At 43.0% G+C, this 21,534-nt stretch overlaps 1 protein-coding gene across 10 annotated transcripts in view; it reads right to left on the reverse strand.

Moving 5' to 3' along the window:
* The window catches only part of LARGE1 (LARGE xylosyl- and glucuronyltransferase 1), a 635,729-nt gene that overhangs the window by 294,749 nt on the left and 319,446 nt on the right, over nt 1–21,534 (reverse strand). The window lies entirely within an intron of this gene.

Genomic DNA, 21,534 nt, shown 5'->3' on the forward strand with positions numbered 1-21,534 from the left:
TTAATCATAATAGTGCCTAGCACACAAAAGGTATCCTATAAAAATTTGTTGAATGAATGAATGAGTTTTTTGTTTTAAGATTTATATAATTTGCGTTTTGACCTGTGAAGCTTTTTGGAGAAAAATGTATCTGAATTAAGGGAGAGGAAAAGTAATAGTTATGAAACATTACTGCAAATCCTGTATGTTGAGAGTTTAAAAAAAAACTTTTGTTATTATAGAAATCTAATAGGTCCACTGGAGAAAAAAGAGATATGCAAAAGCATTAGAGTAAAAAAACTGAATCCCACTACATATACTTTTGCAACCAGCATCTAATTGTTCCTATGTATGTATATTTCTTTAAATCATATTCCATTTATGCATCATTTGAGATTAGTAAGCAATGATATTGTTAAAGTGTATGCTTATTTATTCTTTCAAAACTGTTGAACAGTTTAGTACTGCTGCCTTTTCTCTCAGATAAACCCACAAGGAAGACCTAGTCATAATCAACCCAACACTCTTTACCTGACAGCAACAGAGGACACACATATAGGACAGAAATGAACCACCCAAGGAGCACTGAAATTGTGATCCTCACATAACGTAATGGAACAATCAATGGCTTGCAAAAGCGCAGTCATCAGAGAGGCACACACACGGGTGCCATTGTGTGTCCAAAGGCAAGGATAAAAATAAAAGCACCAGTGTCATTCATGAAAGCTCTCACATATGCACAGTCACTTATGAAGATATCATGAGCAGAGGCCCCAACCTAACTGCTGTGGGGAGTTTCCCTGTGAGCCAAAGCACACTTCTTATTTTCAAGAGAGTAACACTTCTTTTTTTTTTTTTTTTTTTGATACGGAGTTTCGCTCTTGTTACCCAGTCTGGAGTGCAATGGCACGATCTCGGCTCACTGCAACCTCCGCCTCCTGGGTTCAGGCAATTCTCCCACCTCAGCCTCCTGAGTAGCTGGGATTACAGGCACGCGCCACCATGCCCAGCTAATTTTTTGTATTTTTAGTAGAGACGGGGTTTCACCATGTTGACCAGGATGGTCTCGATCTCTTGACCTCGTGATCTACCTGCCTCAACCTCCCAAAGTGCTGGGATTACAGGCTTGAGCCACTGTGCCTGGCCTGAGAGTAACACTTCTAATAGAACCCTTTAAATGGGGAATATGGCCACCTTATCAGGATTCCAAAAAATATTCATCTCCTTTGTTCCTACAATACCATATTGAGGATATGTCCTTAAAAAAATGCATATTTAAAATAAAAAAAACACACCATAGTTTTATTCCCAAAGATGTTTATCAACATGTTACCAAAGAGTAGCCAATCAAAAAGCCCCAAAATGGAACAATTAATTCAAACATGATACTCTTTTTGTCTGATTGCATACTATGTAATTGTTTAAAACAATGTAGATTAAGATACAATTTCTAAAAACCTGCGTATGATGTTGAAAGGGGGAAAAAGCAAGCTTTAAAATTGCTTTTACTTAGAAACAACTATGTGTAATCAAATGAAACACATTCACCCAAATTTATGCAGAGAAAGAAAAAATAGCAGCAAGACATCAAATGACTAATAGTAATTGTTTGTGGATGAGAATCTCTCTCCCCCCCTCATATATATTTACACACACATACACACATTTAGGTGTATATATACACATATATGTATATTTAACTGATCTATGCTTTCCAACTTTTAAAAATGAGAAACAGCTTGTAAAAGAAAGACACAAGCAATTACATGTTTTCTTGTCAGACACATCATGATCTGGTGATGGTGGGAAACAGGTGCGCAGAAAGCTGATTTAGGAAAGTTATGAGACCCCGTGCTAACTCAGGTGACCCATTCCATCTCTGGAACCCACTCCATACAACGCTGTCATCTTCACGGTTTATTTGACAATATTGTTTAGTTACTCTGTATTCTTAGTTTTGCAATGGTCCTTGGCTCAGATAAGCAGAATTTTGACCAGGAAAAAAAACAAAAACAAAAAAAACACTGATGTACTGAACTATTACACCATGCATCAGTTTCAAGAAAAAGAATCCTTAACTGTATGTCTGAGTCCCTGTCACCTTGCACCCAAGTATCATGGAGAATGGGAAAAAGACAGGAGTTCAAATGTGGGCTCTAGCCCCACACAAAGCATTTGATCTCTCTAAGCCTCAGTTTCTTTACCTGTAAAATGGAGTGGGTTTCAGAGTTGGAATGAGTCTCCTGAGTTAGCATGGGGAAGCTGTCTCATAGCTTCCCTAAATCGGCCTCCTGTGTTCCTGTGTTCCCACCATCACCAGATCATGATGTTTGGAAAAAAGAAATGTGGTTGCTTAGTTCTTCTTTTCTCTTTTTTCATTCTTTTTGAGATGGAATCTCGCTGTGTCGCCCAGGCTGGAGTGCGATGGCGCAATCTTGGCTCACTACAACCTCTGCCTCTCAGGTTCAAGCAAGTTTACTGCCTTAGCCTCCTGAGTAGCTGGGATTACAGGCATGCACCACCATGTCCCGCTAATTTTTGAATTTTTAGTAGAGATGAAGTTTCACCATGTAGTCAGACTTGTCTTGAATTACTGACCTTGTGATCCACCTGCCTCAGTCTCCCAATGTGCTGGGATTACATGCGTGAGCCACTGTGCCTGGCTAATTTTTCTTTTAGTAGCACTTGCTCTGTGTGTGTGTGTGTGTGTGTGTGTGTGTGTGTGTGATGGAGTCTCGCTCTGATTGCCCAGGCTGGAGTGCAGTGGGGCGATCTCAGCTCACTGTAACCTCTGCCTCCCGGAGTTCAAGTGATTCTTCTGCCTCAGCCTCTAGAGTAGCTGGGACTACAGGCGCACGCCGCCACGCCTGGCTAATTTTTGTATTTTTAATAGAGATGGGATTTTACCATATTGGACAGGCTTGTCTCGAACTCCTAATCTCATGATCTGCCCGTCTTGGCCTCAAGTGCTGGGATTATGGATGTGAGCCACCATGCCCGGCCATAGCTGCTCATTTTTAAAAGGTGGATAAATAGAGATGATGACTACTTCACACAGTGGTATAAAAATTAAAAGATATTAAAGGACTCAAGGGCCTGGTACACAAAATATACACAGTAATAAGCTCCCACCCTTCTTCCTGATCCCTCTACTTTATTCCAAGTATTAGATATCAATGCCTCTTTCAGTGCTTCATGCTGAAGGCAAGGGTCTCTGTGATGGAGGAGAGCAAAAAAAACCTGTGTTGTGGAGTCAGACAGGCCTGGGTTTAGATTCTAGTATCATCAATGAATCGCCATGTCACCTTGGACAGGTTTGCTCAGCTTTTCTGCCATTTAAAAGGTCATAACTTCTTTTTTTAATTTTTTAATTTTAGATGCAGAGGGTACACACGTGTATTTGTTACATGAGTATATTGTGTAATAATGGCGGAGAATGGCCTTCTACCTTTCCTTCTTTCCTTCCTCCTATTTCCTCCTTTCTAGAAGGAAAATCCTTACACAACCAGCAGAATCATACTGTTAACACAAGGACAAATTAAATGCACTGGGTAAAATTCGATCAACAGGATCTAACCTGAATGTTGAACACTGTATCCAGCAGGTAATTTTTCACCCCCCCCCAGCTCTCCCCCTCCCTTCCTTTGGAAACCTCAGTGTCTCCTACTTCCAACTTTGTATCCACCTGTGCCTATTGTGCTCAACCTCTAAGTGAGAATATGTGATACTTGATGTTCTGCTTCTGAGTCAGTTCGCTGGGGATAACAGCCTCCAGCTCCATCCATGCTGCTACACTTACTTCATCCTATCAGGCAGGGTGTGGGTGGAAACAGCACACTCTCCTGGGGAATCTAAGGAAGCTTTATTAAAAGGACTTTTAAATCTAAATGTATGCAGAATTAGGGGCAGTAACAAGAAATGTGCAGTTACTCGAGGAGGAGAAGAGTACTCGGTGCTGTTACTACCCCAAGGCCAGAAGGGACCAGGCCAGCAGATTCTGGAATTCAGAGATAATCGCTGTATGAGTAAGGCCACCTGGCTGAAGCAGTGACATTCAGCAGAGGGACACAGCCCACCTGTGGCAATCCATAAGCCAGGAACAAGAAAACACATCTCAACCTCCCTCTCCTCCTGCCTACCAGCCTCCTGGGAGGGCAGCCCTCCAGTCAACCCAAACAGAAGCCAGGGCGAAAGTAAGATTAGAGATGCTTTACGCATCAGCCTCACGGAGCATAAAGTGAGGGTTAGGGCAAGACAGGATCTAGACAGAAAAACCCCACAGAACCAGCAGAGTCATACTGCAAACACAAGCACAAATTAAATAAACAACAAGATCAAAGCACAATGCCTTGTCTGTAATAGGTACAAAAACACGTATCTGGAACAGATGGATGGATGGATGGCATGTAGGCATAGGAAGGCAGGAGATTTGTCTACGATCCCACGGCAAGCAAGACGCAAAGCTCCAAGAGTCAGAATTTTCCAGGGGAAGGTTTGCATTCTTTCCCCAAACTACATTCTTCTTCCTTTGGAGTGAGCTTCCCGACGTGACATCACCGTAAGATCCGAGGACTCAGTGAGGAATTCCCTCCCGTGTGCTTTATCAACATCTTCCCCATGAAAGCCCTGGCCTGTGGACCTCAGCTCAGTTTCCTCTCTCCTCTAACTGTCTGGCTGAACTGAAGCTTGGCAATCATCAGTCGATGCTGCGAAGCTGTGCTATTTAATCAGACCTTTGATTAACTTATTCATCTATTTTGGTTACCATCAAAGCAGGAGAGCTGGGTGAAGACTGAACACCAGAGTGATGTCTAATTAGATTGCCCTGAGTCTCCGTTTTATTTTAACACACATGTGAGGCACTCAGATACACTGCAAAACAGGAAGACCAGGGGAATAAATTAATCTCAACATGAGTCCAGTCCTGAATGTTGCTCCAAGTCCCCAACTTAATACATAATCAGTTAAGTCCAAGTGTTCCATTAGTCATAAAGGAGGCATTGGGATGAGTGTGTATTCAGAAAGAAAGCCCCAGGAAAAGGTGGAAAATTAAGAAATTTGGGGAAAAAGAATGTGTGATAAGAAGCATGTACATTTATTACAAATGGCTCACCCTCTTAGAGATGGCTGACATCTAGCATACCCTTCCCCCACCTCTGTCCACTCTCTCCTCCTCCTCCAAGTCTCAACTTAGAAATCGCTGCCTCCCAGCCACCACCACCCCCACTGCTCCAGGCTGGATCAGGGGCTCCCAAAGCAAGAAGTAAGCTGTTTCCCTTCCTCTAGCACAGCATGCTATCCTGCTGGGTTCAATTTTCCATGCCCCTCTCCTGCACTTGACTGAAACTCCTTGAGGCAGGGACAATGTCTTTTTTACTGTAGTAACAACACAGTAATTGTTCAAAGAGGGTTTAATGAATGTGCATGACCATGGAGTCAACCAGGCCTGCGTTCATTTTCCTCTGATATTTTCCTCACCTAGGAGCAGAAGTGTTCATGACTGCTAAAATCCAGGGTCAATAAAGTAGAATGAAGAGGAACAGTTTGTTGAGCCTCGAAGCCTGGGCTACAGAACTGGTTCCACTGTTAATGAGCTGTGTGATCTCAGGTAACACACACCGCCTTGAGTTTTAGTTTTCTCATCTGGAAAATGGAGATCTACCATGTTACAGTATTCACAGGAGGATGCATAGCATCTGCCCTCATGCTGGGCAAGCAACAGGTCTCCGCTAAGCCCACTTCTCCTGTCTAGGTGAATGCCTGTCAGCAGTACCAAAGTTCAGATGACTCAGGATTTGAGGCAGGATAAAAACAGCAAATTTAAGTATCTTTGAAAATAGGCCGGGTGCCCGTGGCTCATGCCTGTAATCCCAGCACTTTGGGAGGCTGAGGTGGGTGGATCACAAGGTCAGGAGATCGAGACCATCCTGGCTACATGATGAAACCTTGTCTCTACTAAAAATACAAAAAAAAAAAAAAAAAAAAAATTAGCTGGGTGTGTTGGCAAGCGCCTGGAATCCCAGCTACTCAGGAGACTAAGGCAGGAGAATCACTTAAACCCGGGAGGTGGAGGTTGCAGTGAGCCGAGATTGCATCACTGCACTCGAGCCTGAGCAACAGAGCAAAAGTCCATCTCGAAAAATAAATATAAATAAAAAACAAAGAAAGTAAAGGGGAAGTCAAGAATGCAGATGGTTTTGTCAGGGGTAATAAGTCACTTTTCACCTTGTCCTATGTTTTTATATAAAAAAAATAATAACGAAAGCACAGGCTGAAATCTGGAAAAGGCAGAGTCCCCCGCTCTGGGAGATGTCTAAAACTGGACAGCACACTCTGGATTTGAGGAGGAGGAAGTGATCAGCCATGCAACCTGTGGGGCCGTCTCTTGATGCTCTGCCCACTGGTATTAATCTCATTTCCACGACACAACAATCTTCAGTCCAACCAGGGACTTTTTACATCATGGGGTCAATGGAGAGAACACCTTCGAAAGAAGGCTGAGGAAACCAGGAGGGCACCCCGCAGATTGACCTGAGAGTGTCCTGTACAGAAGACAACACCTGACAGAGCAATATCCTACCATGTTCTTCATCATTATAAACATGCCAAAGGGTTCATGTAATTAAAATGATAATAAAAATGAGAGTTAGTTTATTTTAGTGGGCAGATTATTAGCCTTGCATTGGCTGTTAATAATTCTAAGCAGCATGGTTTAAACTTCAATCAGCAAAAATGCAGTCACGCCCAAGATTGGCACCTAATTCACTTATCTAAAGGGAGCACAGGCAACCCCAGGTTTTAAGGGTTTTATGTAAAGTGAGGAGTGGGGGATGCTCTCAAAGGGAAATTTGCCTTTCTGATGAAGCTGCCAATTACCAGGTAGACCCAAAGGGGAGCATCTATGAGGTGGAGCAAACGATTCTAGGGTACATCTGATGCCAGGTGGTCCATAGAAAAGTTGACCAGACTAGCAGTATGAGGATGGAGGCAGAGGGCTGGACAGTGGACACACCTCTAAAGGTGACTTCCCACAACACATGGGACAGAGGAAAGCCATGTCTCAAGGGTGACCACACATTTCTGACCTTTGATAGATAAGAGAGAGAAAAGGAGGCTGGTTTGTCAAGAAATGATGCAAACTTCTTCAAGATATGGATTTCCAGGAATTACTGAGATACCTCAGTAAAGGAAACAATAGAAAATATGCCTAGCATGGGCCAGGTGTGTGGCTCATGCCTGTAATCCCAACACTTTGAGAGGCCGAGGCAGGCGGATCACCTGAGGTCAGGAGTTCGAGACAAGCATGGCCAACATGGCAAAACCCTGTATCTACTCGAAATACAAAAATTAGCCAGGTGTGGTGGTGGATGCCTGTAATCTCTACTACTCCAAGGCTGAGGCAGGAGACTCACTTGAACCTGGGAGGTGGATGTTGCAGTGAGCTGAGATTGTGTGCCACTGCACTCCAGCCTGAAGCACAAGAGCAAGACTTTGTCTCAAAAAAAGAAAAGGAGGCCGGGCACGGTGGCTCAAGCCTGTAATCCCAGCACTTTGGGAGGCCGAGGTGGGTGGATCACAAGGTCAAGAGATCGAGACCATCCTGGTCAACATGGTGAAACCCGTCTCTACTAAAAATACAAAAAATTAGCTGGGCATGGTGGTGCGTGCCTGTAATCCCAGCTACTCAGGAGGCTGAGACAGGAGAATTGCCTGAACCCAGGAGGTGGAGGCTGCGGTGAGCAGAGATCGCGCCATTGCACTCCAGCCTAAGTAACAAGAGCGAAACTCCGTCTCAAAGGAAAAAAAAAAAAGAAAAGAAAAGGAGAAGGGACGAAAGAAGGGGAAGGAAAGGAAGAGATAGGAAGAGAGAAAAAGAGAAAGGGGGAGGAGAAAGAAAAGAGAATGAGAGAAAGAGAAAGAGAGAAAGAAAAGAAGGAAGGGAGGAAGAGAAGAAAATAAATATACCCAGACCACACTGGGTGTCAGGCATTGTGGCAAGACCTTTACATGGGCTAACCTATTTAAACCCCTCCTAACAAGCCTAAGGTTGTATATTACTATCTTAGTACTCAAAGTTTGAGGTTCCTTTTCCTTAACTCAACCTTCATTCCCCCAGCCGTAGATACTCTACTCTGGAATGATGTGTTTCTCTCTTCCCCTCCTTTGCCAGTGACCCTGGCCTATTCAGATGTGCTCTTCACTCTTCTGATTTACTAAAGGATCAGGACTGAGACTCTGCCTCGATCCAGACACATCTTTATTCTCTAAGCAGTTTTTCAGACAACTAGGTACCATGTCTGCAAAGCTGGGCATTCCTGCCTTCCAAACTTCTGCAGGACTTAATTTTCTCACCTGTAAAAAGAATAAAAGTCGCATGTCCTGCTTCCTTCCTAAGGCACTACTATATTTGTAATCTGTAAGCTCTCCTCTACCATAGTGAAAATATTTTTTGCTCGAAGTAGATTTCTTATCCATATTAATATTTTGCTGTAGACTACAAATCACCTTGACATATGTTTAAAAATTAAAAAAAAAGAAGTCATCCCGGCTGCAGAACGTGTGAAAAGCCATTTGCCTTTCATGTTGTTTCTGAGTGGTTGTCTTGGCAACCAACCTATATGTTCAGAGTATCATTGTTAAGGAATGGAAGTGGGGCGGGGCTCGAGATGCTGGGACAGAGACATTGGTGGGTGCCTTGGAAGAAGACTGTGAAATGAGCTTTGGAGTCTGGCTGGCCCAATTCCAGATCCTGACTCCAGCACAAACAGCGTGGCGAGGTCACTTTGCTAAGTCTCAATCTCCCCACCCATAAACTAGAAAAAAATAATAGATGTTGCACGAGGTTTGGAGAAGCGTTCAATGAGGTAGGAGAACCAAGTAACCTAGCACAGTGCTTGCCAAATAAGGGCTCAATTTGAGTGTTTAAAATGGTTAATGATACTGGCCTGTAATGTCAGCACTTTGGGAGGCCAAGGTGGGTGGATCACTAGAGGTCAGGAGTTCGAGACCCGTCTGACCAACATGGTACAACCCCATTGATACTAAAAATGCAAAAATTAACCAGGCATAGTGGTGCATGCCTGTAATTCCAGCTACTTGGGAGGCTAAGGCAGGATAATCACGCGAGACCGGGAGGTGGAGGTTGCAGTGAGCCGAGACTGCGCCACTGCCCTCCAGCCTGGGTGACAGAGTGAGAACTTGTCTCAAAAAAATAAATAAAAATAAAATAAAATGGTCAACAACACACAATCTGGAGACTGTCTGGGTTTGAATCCTGGCTCCATCATTCACTGTGTGGGTTATTCTGAGCAGGTAGTTAAACCTCTATGTACCTCAGTTTTCATCTGTAAAATGAGGCTATTTGCAGCACGTACTCCATAGGATTGTGAGAATTCTGGTGCTATATATAAGCATTAGCTATTGTTAACTGTTGATATTATGACTGATGATCATTAGTGCAAAAGATAATATTCACATTTATTAAAGGCATTTGCTGTGCACACCTATAATCCCAGCACTTTGGGAGGCCAAGGTGGGCAGATCACCTAAAGTCAGGAGTTCAAGACCAGCCTGGCCAACATGGTGAAACCCTGTCTCTATTAAAAACACAAAAATTAACTGGTTGTAGTGGTGGGTGCCTGTAATCCCAGCTACTCGGTAGGCTGAGGCTGGAGAATCGCTTGAACGATCTCCACGATCGAGCCACGGCACTCCAGCTTGGGCAACAAAGCCAGACTCTGTCTCAAACAGCAACAAAAAGAGTCATCTGCATTTGTGACTAGTCACCCTTGGAAGCACAGGGGAACCCCTGTTTAGTTCAGTTGAGATCATTTAAAGGAACATTTATGGAACACCTTAATATGGGGCAGCAAGTACTGAAGAGAGTGAGGAACCAGGTCCATGATGACAGAAACATGGCTGATACTCTCAAGGAGTCTATGGTCTAGTGGATATTCAGCATCCATGACTGCACACAAAGTTACCTCAAAATGCAGCAGCCTAACACAGCAACAGTTATTTATTAACTCAAATGGCTTCTGTGTGTCAGGAATCTGGCTGTGTATTCACTGGGTGGTTCTTAGAATTCCTCATGAGGTTGCAGTCATCTGAATACTAGCTCTGGGCTGCAAGATCTAATTCTGCGCTGGCTCCCACATATGTGCCTGAGAGTTGATGCCAGCTGTCAACAAGGAGGCTCAGGTTTTTGCCACATGGACCACTCCAGAAGGCTGCCTGAGTGTCTTTACAACATGCTGGCTGGCTTCCCCCAAAGCGAGTGGTCCAAAAGACAGCAGGGCGAAAGCAAGGTTATCTTGAAGACTTGGCTTCAGAAGCAACATGGCGTCATTCCTGCAATGTCTTATCCGTTACACAGGTAAGCTGATGCAGTGTGGGAAGGGACTACACACATGACTGAATAAATGCTAGGAGGTGGGAATTACTGGGTGCCATCTTGGAAACCGGCTACCACATCCATAATTACAGAATGGTATGAACTGGACTGTGATAAAGTTGAAATACCACCATTCTTGGAGTCTGTGGGCTATTGGTTACAGAACCCCTCTTGGATATCAAAATCCAAAGATGCTCAAGTCTCTGATATAAAATGGTGCCATGGTTGCATATAACCTATGAACATCCTCCTGTATACTTTAAATCATCTCTAGGTTACTTATAACACCTAATAAGATGAAAAAATTATGCAGTTATATTGTTTCGGCAATGAAAAGAAAAAAGTCTGTACGTGTTCAACATAGATGCAACCATCTGGTTTTTTTTCCCTAGTGTTTTCAGCCCTTGGCTGGTTTGAAATATGTACAGCAGTGGTCCAGTAGAAGGACAATTAATGAGAAGTGATTAAAAAAAAGGAGGGGCAACAATCATAGATATCCAGAGAAAATAAACCTTACATTTGGTCTTGAAAAATGAGGTGAAAATTGAGATTCTCAAATACTGGGAGAAAAGCATCATAGGTGAATGAAGGCACAAAGATATAAACATGTGTGCATGTGTGTGTTTGTGTGTGAAATAACTGGTCTGATACACTTAATGAAAAAACTTAAGAGTTGAAAATGATTGAGATGGATATGAAAAGGCAGGACAGGGTCAAATGCCAGAGAGAACCAAGACCATCTGCCATGCAAAAGAGCACTGGATAATATCCCAGAGACAGTGGGAAAAGCAAAAAGGTTTCATCAGCTAAGAGAGATGATCTTATCTATATTTTTGGAATATACTCTAATGATTTATAAAGGAAAGATTAACAGAAGGCAGCTGAGAGGCATCAGAAGCTTGGAGGAAGCCTGGTGAAAATGGAGATTCCCAGGATCCTACTGAGAGAGATTCATTAGATCTGTGGTAGGGCCTAGAAATCTGTGGTTTTTTTAAACCAGCACCCTGGGTAACTCGAAGGCAGGCATCCATAGATTACACTCTAAGAAACACCAAGTTAGGAGACACAGAAACGTTATTTCTCAAAATCTTCTTGGCTGAATCATTTACACTGTATCAACAACCAACTTACTGTTCAAAAACAAGTCGTAAGATAGCCCCAAGCTTAAATGCCTCTCTGAAACTGACACTGGGTTGGTTTATAGGAAGAGAAGACCTTTCTCAAATAGTAATAAAAGTGTTGATGTAACATCAGGAGTTCCTTAGCTATCTCTATATCTCATAGGTAGTTCATGACAGTGAGGCCAAGAAGGCTTCTTGGCTGCACTTCTTTTTAAATTTAGAAGTCCTGTTTCAATACAGGCAGCTCCATGACAGCTACAGCAAAACTCTTAGTAAGCAGCATCAACAGGAGAACTGAATTACGGATTTCGTGTCTTCTTACATTAGTAACTTAGAAGGACACCTTGTGAGAGCCTCGAAACTGGTCTTTGTCAGTGACAGCAATCTCCCATAAGCATCAATGCACATTTATTCAGAGCACACAACGCTAGCCCAAAAAAAGATTAGCCGGCTCGCACCTAAAATGCACATTATTCAGGTCTACTGAGAAACCATCTTCTACAAACTTCAGTAATTCCCGAATGATAACAAAGGCAAAGTGCACCAAGGGAATGTAAACGTCAATCTACAGACACATCCCTCCTCATCTCAGTGCCACAAAAGCCCTGCCTCTCTCGTTGCCCAGCAAGAAGCATCCTCTATTTAGCTTGGCGAAGCTTGAGGGGATTGGTCACTGGAGCATTTATAGACTGCCTGAACATCCCTCAGTACTTTATGTTAGGAAACGGAGCATTTCAAAGCACTGGGAGTGCTGACTTGTGAACTGGACTGTTACAGTGGTTTAATTTCCTGAAATATAGCTGCCTTCTTAACTAATAGATTTTTCAATGCACTGAGGAGAAAACTGCATTAGCTCCTGCGTAGCGTGATCTTAATATTTTTAGAAGCTGCAATTCTTATTACAGTGCACAGTATGTATTTATGTATGTACACTCAGCAGAGTGTCTGACACATGGAAGGCACTCAATGAATAGTTTTTAAAAAGTAAAACAATGCATTTACACAAACAACACTTAGTGAGAACCACTGCTTCTGACAGCGATATACTGATGAACCTGCTTCATTTATTCTTCATTCATTCATTCACTTATTCAACAAACACTTCAGAGACTTGTAAGTGTACAGCTCTGTGCCAGATGATTCCTTTGAGGAAATAACAACACAGTTTGGGGAATCATAACAAATAATTACAAAAAGGATGATTACAGCTGTCAGGGTAGTGGTTTACCCTGATAGGTAGTGGGAGTGAGGGAGGCTGAGGCATGGAATGGTGAAGACATCCAGGTGGCTTTGGTGCTATTGTGCTAGTTCTAAGTTAGATGACATGGTGCTTTATCAGAGTATGCCATAACCTGTCCATCTGCAGTCTTCATAAGTATGCGAATATGCTCACATGTACGGACATCACCAGCAACATAGATGCAAAAGTACAGCCTAGAGAGAAGATACACTGGTTAAACTGGACCCTAATTCTAGCTTAAAGTCGCATGTATGCACATGGATACATATGTGTGGGTATACACACCCTTTCTAACTGTCAGGGATTCATTCCAGCACCCCCAAGGATACCAAAATCCTCAGGTGCACAAGTCCCCGGATATAAAACAGTGCAGTATTTGCACATAACCTAGGCATATCCTCTCATATACTTAAATCATCCCTAATTACTTATTAATACCTAATGCAATGTAAAGGCTATGTTATTGTTTAGAGTATATGTTTTCTGAAAAGAAAACAAATATCCATACATGTTCAGTGCAGCTGTCACCATCTATTCTTTTCCCCTGAATACTGTCAAGTCTTGGTTGGTTGAATCCAAGAATACAGAACCCACAGATATAGACAGGTGACTATATATGTGCATGTATATTTAATTATATTTAATTCCTGTTCAAAGTGCTAAGAATAGATATAATCATTCTGCTAATAAATGCAAGTGGAAAAAAAGACTCCGTTCCTGTTACCATAAATGTACCCTATTGCATGCACTCTTAACAGACACAAAACTTGGTTCTCGAGGGGACCAAAAAAAAAATCAGATATTCCAATGGTTTGGTATTAAAATCTCATGTCAGAGGTTTAATCAGGGAAATAAAAAGTATAAAAAGGCACAGAGGAGAGGGGGAGCGATACTTTTTAAAAACAGGTTAAGAAACCTAGGATCTCCTCTAGGAGATCATACAACACTGAAATAGCCATAAAACAGAGAAGTGGGCAAAAGCACACACAGCTCAAAAACCTGCTTCCTGATCCTAGCCTCTGCCCAATCCACCAGTTCTTTCCTGCCTTTCTGAATTTAAACAAAAGGCATGGGAATCAGAAAACACATTTCTCTGTTGTCAAGGTGCATCTGGAGATTTGGGGAGCAATTTCTCGCTCCCACAACCATTCCTTCTTCCATTCTTACCTCCGTCTTCCCATGGAGCCATCTAAAAAGGGCAGCCTTATAGGCTGCAATTAACGAAGCCTCACACTGCTCTGCATTAATGAGGCACTTTGCTTTTCACTTTCAGAGGGCTCTGTAGCACTTTGTAGCTGACACCCTTGCCTGTGACAATCTCTGTTCCCAGCTGTGGAGATCTACCTTGCAGGTGAATTTAAATACATGGGACAGCAACTTCCAAGCAGGCAAAGAGGGCTGAGGATGATGACCCAGAGATGTCCCTTAATTAATTTCTGGTTGGTTTCAAAATTGTTTGCTTTCACCACACACAGAAGGCAAAAGTCTCTTGGTGTAGTAAAAGAAAAACCTTGTCAGTGGCAGTCCGAATTTCTTCTGGCTGACAGCCAAAATGAACCTCTTCACTGGTCACCCTGAAAAGATGACGGCTTCGCTCAGCTCTTGTAATACAACTAACAAACATTAACCAAAGGTCTCATTGCAATTTCAAATATTTTAACCTTGACCTTGAGGCCCTGCTTCAGAAGATTTGGACTGTGGTTATATTGACATTCACCCCGCCAACAACAGGCCCTTACTGTTTAATATGATGGTTGTCAAGGCAACCAGATTGTCTAGATTTAGAATTTATCATATATGAGAATGGAGAAGGGAAGAATGTCACCCTTAGAAAGTAGTATAAAAGACGGTGCACGGTACAAGATAATTCCATTATGCCTTTACTTCTACTTGGGGATTTGGCTACTGATCAAAGGAATTCCTAATGCTCTAAATCACCTTTCAAAAAAAAATTTACCTAATTCTGAAAGTGACTCATTTATCTAAACATTCACTGTGTGTGCCAAATTCTGTACTAGAGCCTAAGGAAAGAGGAGTAAATAAAAAACGTTCCTCATTCTTAGAAGATCACCATTAAACGGGAGCGAATGTTATCATATTTATAACAACAATAACATTTGCTGAATGCTTACTATTTAACACTATACTAAAGCAATTTACAAGTATCTTTTAATTCACACAATAACCTATATCACCGTGTATGATGTAGACATCAAGGATATCATCCAATTACAAAGAATTACAGGAGCTGGGACTAAAAATCAGATTTGCCTCTTTCCAACAACCTTAATCATTTCTGGAAACGGATTCAAATACGATGCTCACACGATTATTAGGCAGTGAAAGCTGTATATAAACTCTAACCAATGTTCTTGGAACACAGCAAAATTAATTGTACCCAGAGACAGGAAGGAAAATCGGAAAAGACCAAGGTGACCACCAGACTGAGCTCATACTGTTAGCAGAAACGAATACTCCAATTTAGTTATAACAGAGTCACATACCTTCTCAGTACAAATGTTTCTCCAGTCTCTAAAGGACTGCACGTGGCCACTAACACTCTACTGAGAATACTGTTAACACCAAAATACAAAGCAGGAAAGGAAGCCTGGAAACATACGTCCAGACCCAGGAAGCTTGTTACAATGGATTTTTAACTTCCATACTTTACTATCCAAAGAGTGTGTGATTTGGTTTAGCTGTGTCCCTACCCAAATCTCATCTTGAATCCCCATGTGTTGTGGGAGGGACCTGGTGGGAGGTAACTGAATCACAGGGGCAGGTCTTTCTCATGCTTTTCCTCTGACAGTGAATCAGTCTCATGAGATCTGATGGTTTTAAAAAGAGGAGCTCTCCTGCACAAGCTCTCTCTCTTTGCTGCCATCCATGTAAGATGGGACTTGCTCCTCCTTGCCTTCCACCATGATTGTGAGGCTTCCCCAGCCACGTGGAATTGTAAGTCCAATTAAACCTCTTTCTTTGGTAAATTGCCCAGTCTCAGGTATATCTTTATCAGCAGTATGAAAACGGACTAATACAGTGTGGCAGGCAAAGTCTCAGCCTTCTGAAACTAACGGTCAGCATTTGCACGTTACAGAGGGTCCTGAGCAGGAGCCAGGTGAAGCCTCAGTATTCTTCTTCAGGACACTGATAAAAGACCTGCTGCAGCCCCAGTCCAGTGCAGGCTATACTTTGAAATCACATGAGCTCACTACGGGGCCTGCCCCAGAAAATCTAAACTAGGACATCTAGTGGTAGGGCCTGGCATTGCTGCTTGTTTGGGTCTGGATCACAAGCAATGCTACTCATCCAGAGTGGCCTCTACCATTCTGTTGGGGGTGTTGTGTTACCCACACGTACCAAGTAGTTCTTATGGGGAATCAAGCCTGAGGTAGACAACAAATAGGAAATGAGCCAATCAATTAATTCTAACTGGGGAAGATCAAGATCCAAGCTGAGATCACACATAATATATGTATTTTTTATCCTCTGGGAATATTTAAGCATCTTGATTTGGAAGTAACATGGAATGATGACATGAGCATTGCCCTCAACATAAGCTGGAGTGTGGTCAATGCCCTTCTCTGAATCTTAGGTTCTGCATCTGTAAAGCAGACACAACGCCACCTATTGCTGTCAGCCTGAAAATGGGATGATGTACAGGAAAATACCCAGCAGAGGACCTGAATACCCAGCAGAGGACCTGACAGAATCGAGTTGCTGGTTCGTTCTGAATAAGGAAGGAAGAAATATTTCATTATGTGACGGGTGGAATAAAGGCCCGATCAAAGTGAGTGAGCTCGAGACACTAGTCCTTTACCACATGTTACCAGTTGTGATTTTCTCTCCTTTATAATGGCTGGGTTTGGAGGGCGGGACTTACATATACATACAATGTAAAGGCAACACGCACACTCTGGGACACAATCTACATTAAGTAACAGCAGCACATTAGTAATAATAGGAGATGAGAAAGGGGAGTTTCAGCAGTGCTATTATGCCTCTGAATAAGATGTTGATCATTGCCTGCTATTTTCTATTCAAACATGTTATTTAGCCAGTAGTGAGCAGATTTAAAACCCACTGAGTTCTTAAATTCAGCCTGGCCGAGTGGTTAAATCCAATGAAAATATTCTAGTTAGATGAGTTTTCAGTTAAGGGAGCTGAGTATACAAAAGGGTACTTAACCGGTCAGTCTGTAACACGTCCACCTTTCAAAAATGGTAACAGGAATGATGACGGAGATAACGGTAATGAGGATGCGTGTGCAGCCTTTTCTCGTTTACAATGCAGTTTTCCCTCCAGCATTTTACTGGATGCTTGAGGTCGGAATTAAACAAATAAGGGATTCATATCTCATTTTACATGTAGGAAAATAAGACTTAAAGACATCATTGTTTCTGATTGCACAGCCATTGAGCGGGAGAGTCAAAATCAGCCCCTTTGAACCTTCAGGAAAATCACTGTTATAATGCCGAGGGCCTTCTAACACCAGCACTTAATGCTGGGACTTTATCGTGGGAGACAGATGGCATTAAGAAGCTGTGAAGTATCATCTATTGTTCTCAGCCAGAAAATTCACATTTTGATACCTTTGTGCACCTTTTCCTAAAATCAGCTCGGTGAACTGGTATGAAGACTTTGAAATGTTTCCAAGTTTCCTATTCAAAGTTAGCTCTGTATAGAAATCAATAAAGCTATTTTGTTTACCTGGCTTGTTTCCATGCTTCAGCCAGAATACACAGAGAATCTGACCCATCAGTGTCCCAGATGAGGAAAGAGAGTAATGAACGAACATCACCATGGAACGAACATCACCATGGGGTCACCAGGTGACGGCAACGTATTAACGCTTCGCGGGGTTAGGAATAAAACGACAAATCCATTGGACTAGCCTCTGCGTGAGTGCTTCAACTTCCTATCCCATCACCTTCACAGTCAGCTCTTGCCTAGACAGTGGAGTCACCATATTTGTGTCCATTTCCTTCTTTCTTTTTTTTCGTCAGACAGAGTTTCACTCGTGTTGCCCAGGCTGAAGTGCAATGGTGCAACTGTGGCTCACTGCAACCTCCACCTCCTGGGTTCAAGTGATTCTCTTGGCTCAGCCTCCTGAGTGAGTAGCTGGGATAACATGCATGCGCCACCACACCTGGCTAATTTTTTGTATTTTTAGTAGAGACGAGGTTTCTTGATGTTGGTCAGGCTGGTCTTGAACTCCCAACCCCAGGTGATCCCGCTTCCTCAGCCTCCCACAGTGCTGAGATTATAGGTATGAGCCACCATGCCTGGTCAATTGTGTCCATTTCTAATATGAAGGGTAATTTTGCACCCTAGGGACACTTGGCAATACTTGGAGATACTTTAGGTGATCACCACTTGAACGTCCGGGTGTGACTAGATCTGCGGGGCAGAGGTGAGGGATACCACTCAACACCCTCAGACAGGACAGTCACCACAACAAGAAACTATCTGGCCCAGAACATCATGAGTGCTGAGGGTAAGACACCTTGCTCAAAAGTACTAGCTGAAACTCAGAAAAATGGATGTGCATCAACAGTCTCTGTCCTGGTACATGAGAGTACACATTTCACCTAAGTTTTGCATTATCTAGAGGTAAGAAAGTACCTTCAAAGAGGAAGAAAAATGGGTTTGAAGTCCTCAGTATCTTTACTTAAAGAAAGACAAGTGACAACTTTTAACTCCTACATATAAGAAGAGAATTGAATGAGACTCATACACTAAAAAATATAAAGTTTAAATAAGCAGGACTGTCCTATCACTGATACAAACACATCTCTCTTGGCTGGAGGCAGTGAGCTAGACACTGGCTGCCGTTCTCTCAAGAGAGATTACACTTTTCCACTCTACCTAGGCACTTTGTCCACCTTATCCTCAACTCAACTTCACACTGAACCAAGGTCTCTAGCCCCGAGTGCTTGACGGCTGATGTTCCTTAGCATTCCCCTAAATAATTCCACCAAAGTTCAGACTCTCAGCATCTGAGCACCAAATGTTAACTTTACCAGGTCAAGAGCACCCTCATTCTTGCCTTGTACAAAAAGAGGAGAGCGAATTCTTTCTGCTAGATTGTAGCTCCAAGCTGTACCTCGCTATGCTTTCAACCAGGAACACCACTTTGCAGGATGCTTAAAGAATGGGGACACTTGTGCCCCCTGCTGATACTGTACTATGTCATTATTCAGGGGAAAAAACCACATTAAGTATGAGCACCTGCTTACTTCGGACAGCTCTGGTCACACATATTATGCCCCGTCTACACGACGAATAGGACTTTTGCTCTTCCTGCTAAAGCTCAATCCCTCCTCCATGTTCTCCATCTTTCTACCACCACACACCCACCACCTTGTTCCAGAATTCCAGAAGCTAGACATGGTCCCTCTCCTCCACCATCCCAGATCTACCTTTCTGTCACAGCCAACATGTCAAACCCTGTCAAGTTAGCTGTAAAAGTCAATCTGCCTCTCAATGCAGTCACCCCCACAGGAGGAAGGCAGTACATGGAGGTAGCTTTTCACCAAAGCACCTTCTTTTTGGGAAACATCACAGGTTAAGTCTGGAGAAAGCAAATCCCATTTATTTCTTGATTTTCTACTCATCCATCAAGATTCCTGCCCTCAGGAACCACACTGTCACGAGGTCACTGGACTTGAAAACTTACGGTCAGGGTTTTGGACTTAGTTATTCATCTCAGGAGCAAACAATGCCTCACAAAGTATAGAGCTGGCATCCTGTTGCAAGTTACCCAATAAAGAAGAAAAATAGAATCTCAGAAAGGAATTTAACAATGCCTATCCCATTCAGCTCTGCCTTTTGCCCCTGAACCCACTGAATAGGTCAGTGACATTCATTTTAAAATGGATTCGGTGCACTGCAAAATGAAAGTTCAACTTTCCAAATATAAGGACAGTTGGGTCACCACCTATCCAGTAAGAAGTAGTATGTTTCCCTCACCTTGTTTACCCCTTCAGTAACATATCTCCCCCATAAGGATACCCTTTGTGAAAGATACTTACTATATTTACCTTGGAAACTCCCTTAGCACTTTCCAAGACACTTATACAGGCATTCCATTTATTTTCCTTTTTTTTTTTTTTTTTTTAACCCCTGAGATGGAGTCCTGCTCTGTCACCCAGGCTGAAGTGCAGTGGCACAACCTCGGCTCACTGCAACCTCCGCCTCCTGTGTTCTAGCGATTCTCCTGCCTCCCGAGTAGCTGGGATTACAGGCACACACAACAATGTCCAGCTAATTTTTGCATTTTTAATAGAGATGGGGTTTCCCTGTGGTAGCCAGGCTGGTCTCGAGCTCATGATCTCATCATCTGCCCCTCTTAGCCTCCCAAAGTGCTCAAATTACAGGCATGAGCCACAGCATGCGGCCTCTTTGCTTTCTTTTAATTAAAATGTGGATATACTCATGCTGAAACCTCAGAGATAAAAACTGGCTCAAATTTCCCCCCCATGGGCATCCTGACCAGTCCTGGATGTTAGTTTTAGAAATCTGGTTTATTCGTTTCCTCAATTATCAAAAAGGTGTGCCCTTCATAAGTAAAAAAGAGAAGGAAGTGTCAGGCAGAAAAAAGAAATGCGTTTCTTTCTTTTCTGATAGAAAGTGTAATGATAAGTGTATTATCTTTTATAGTTAAGCTGAACAGAAAATAAACAGGTAAAGGAGCTTTGCTTGGGAAAAGGTCTTCTCTTCTTTAGGCAACGAAAGCCTGTCATTAACTCAAAGAACAAGATAAAACGTTCTTACGCCTCCTCTTCACCTCCTTCTCAAAGCTTCTGTGTTCTTGATAACGATGTACCTAGCATGGGGAACACCAAACTTCACCTCCACTCCTGGAAACCACAGTAGCCCCCAAGGCTTGGCTCAGGGTCTCCCTTTTTCTGTGAAGTCATCCCTGACTATCTAGCTGGCAAATGAATGGTATAACACTCTTCCCTATTTCATTAGTTTTCACTCAATTCTTGGAGAAGGATGAGCTTTTCCTTATCTGAATTCCAGAACAGTGTACGTTCAGCAAATCCGTATCCACTGACTGATTTGTATCAAAGTACAGACCCAAGTTGCTTCCTCCTAATCAGATGAGAATTCAGCTACCTATTAGAGTTAACATCAAGTTTTCCCAGCCCGCTGGGTTCCCCGTACTACTGAAAAAAATGAAAACTCAACTGGCATTCCATCCACCCTAATTTTGAAGGAACTGGAACCTTCCCCACGTACGTACTAGGCGTCACAGAAAATCCTAACATGATCCAATCCAGACTCCAAACTGGCCAGAAGTCACAGATGAAAAAGAGAGAGTGGGCTGGGCGAGGTAGCTCACAGCTGTTATCCCAGCACTTTGGGAGGCCGAGGCAGGTGGACCACTTGAGGTCGAGAGTTTGAGACCAGTCAGGCCAACATGGTGAAACCCTGTCTCTACTTAAAATACAAAAATTAGCTGGGCGCGCTGGCGTGTCCCTGCAGTCCCAGCTATTCGGGAGGCTGAGGCTGGAGGATCGCTTGAGTCCAGAAGTTCTGGGCTGTAGTGCGCTATGCCGATCAGATGTCCGCACTAAGGTCAGCATTAATATGGTGACCTCCCAGGAGCGGGGGACCACCAGGTTGCCTAAGGAGGGGTGAACCAGCCCAGGCTGGAAACAGAGCAGGTCAAAACTCCTGTGCTGATTAGTAGTGGGACTGTGCCTGTAAACAGCGCTGCACTCCAGCCTGGGCAACACATCATGATCATGTCTCCAAAAAAAAAAGAAAAGAAAAATTAGCCAGGTGTGGTG

This window comes from Callithrix jacchus, chromosome 1 (assembly GCF_049354715.1).
Source record: "Callithrix jacchus isolate 240 chromosome 1, calJac240_pri, whole genome shotgun sequence".
NCBI classification, from domain to species: Eukaryota; Metazoa; Chordata; class Mammalia; order Primates; family Cebidae; genus Callithrix; species Callithrix jacchus.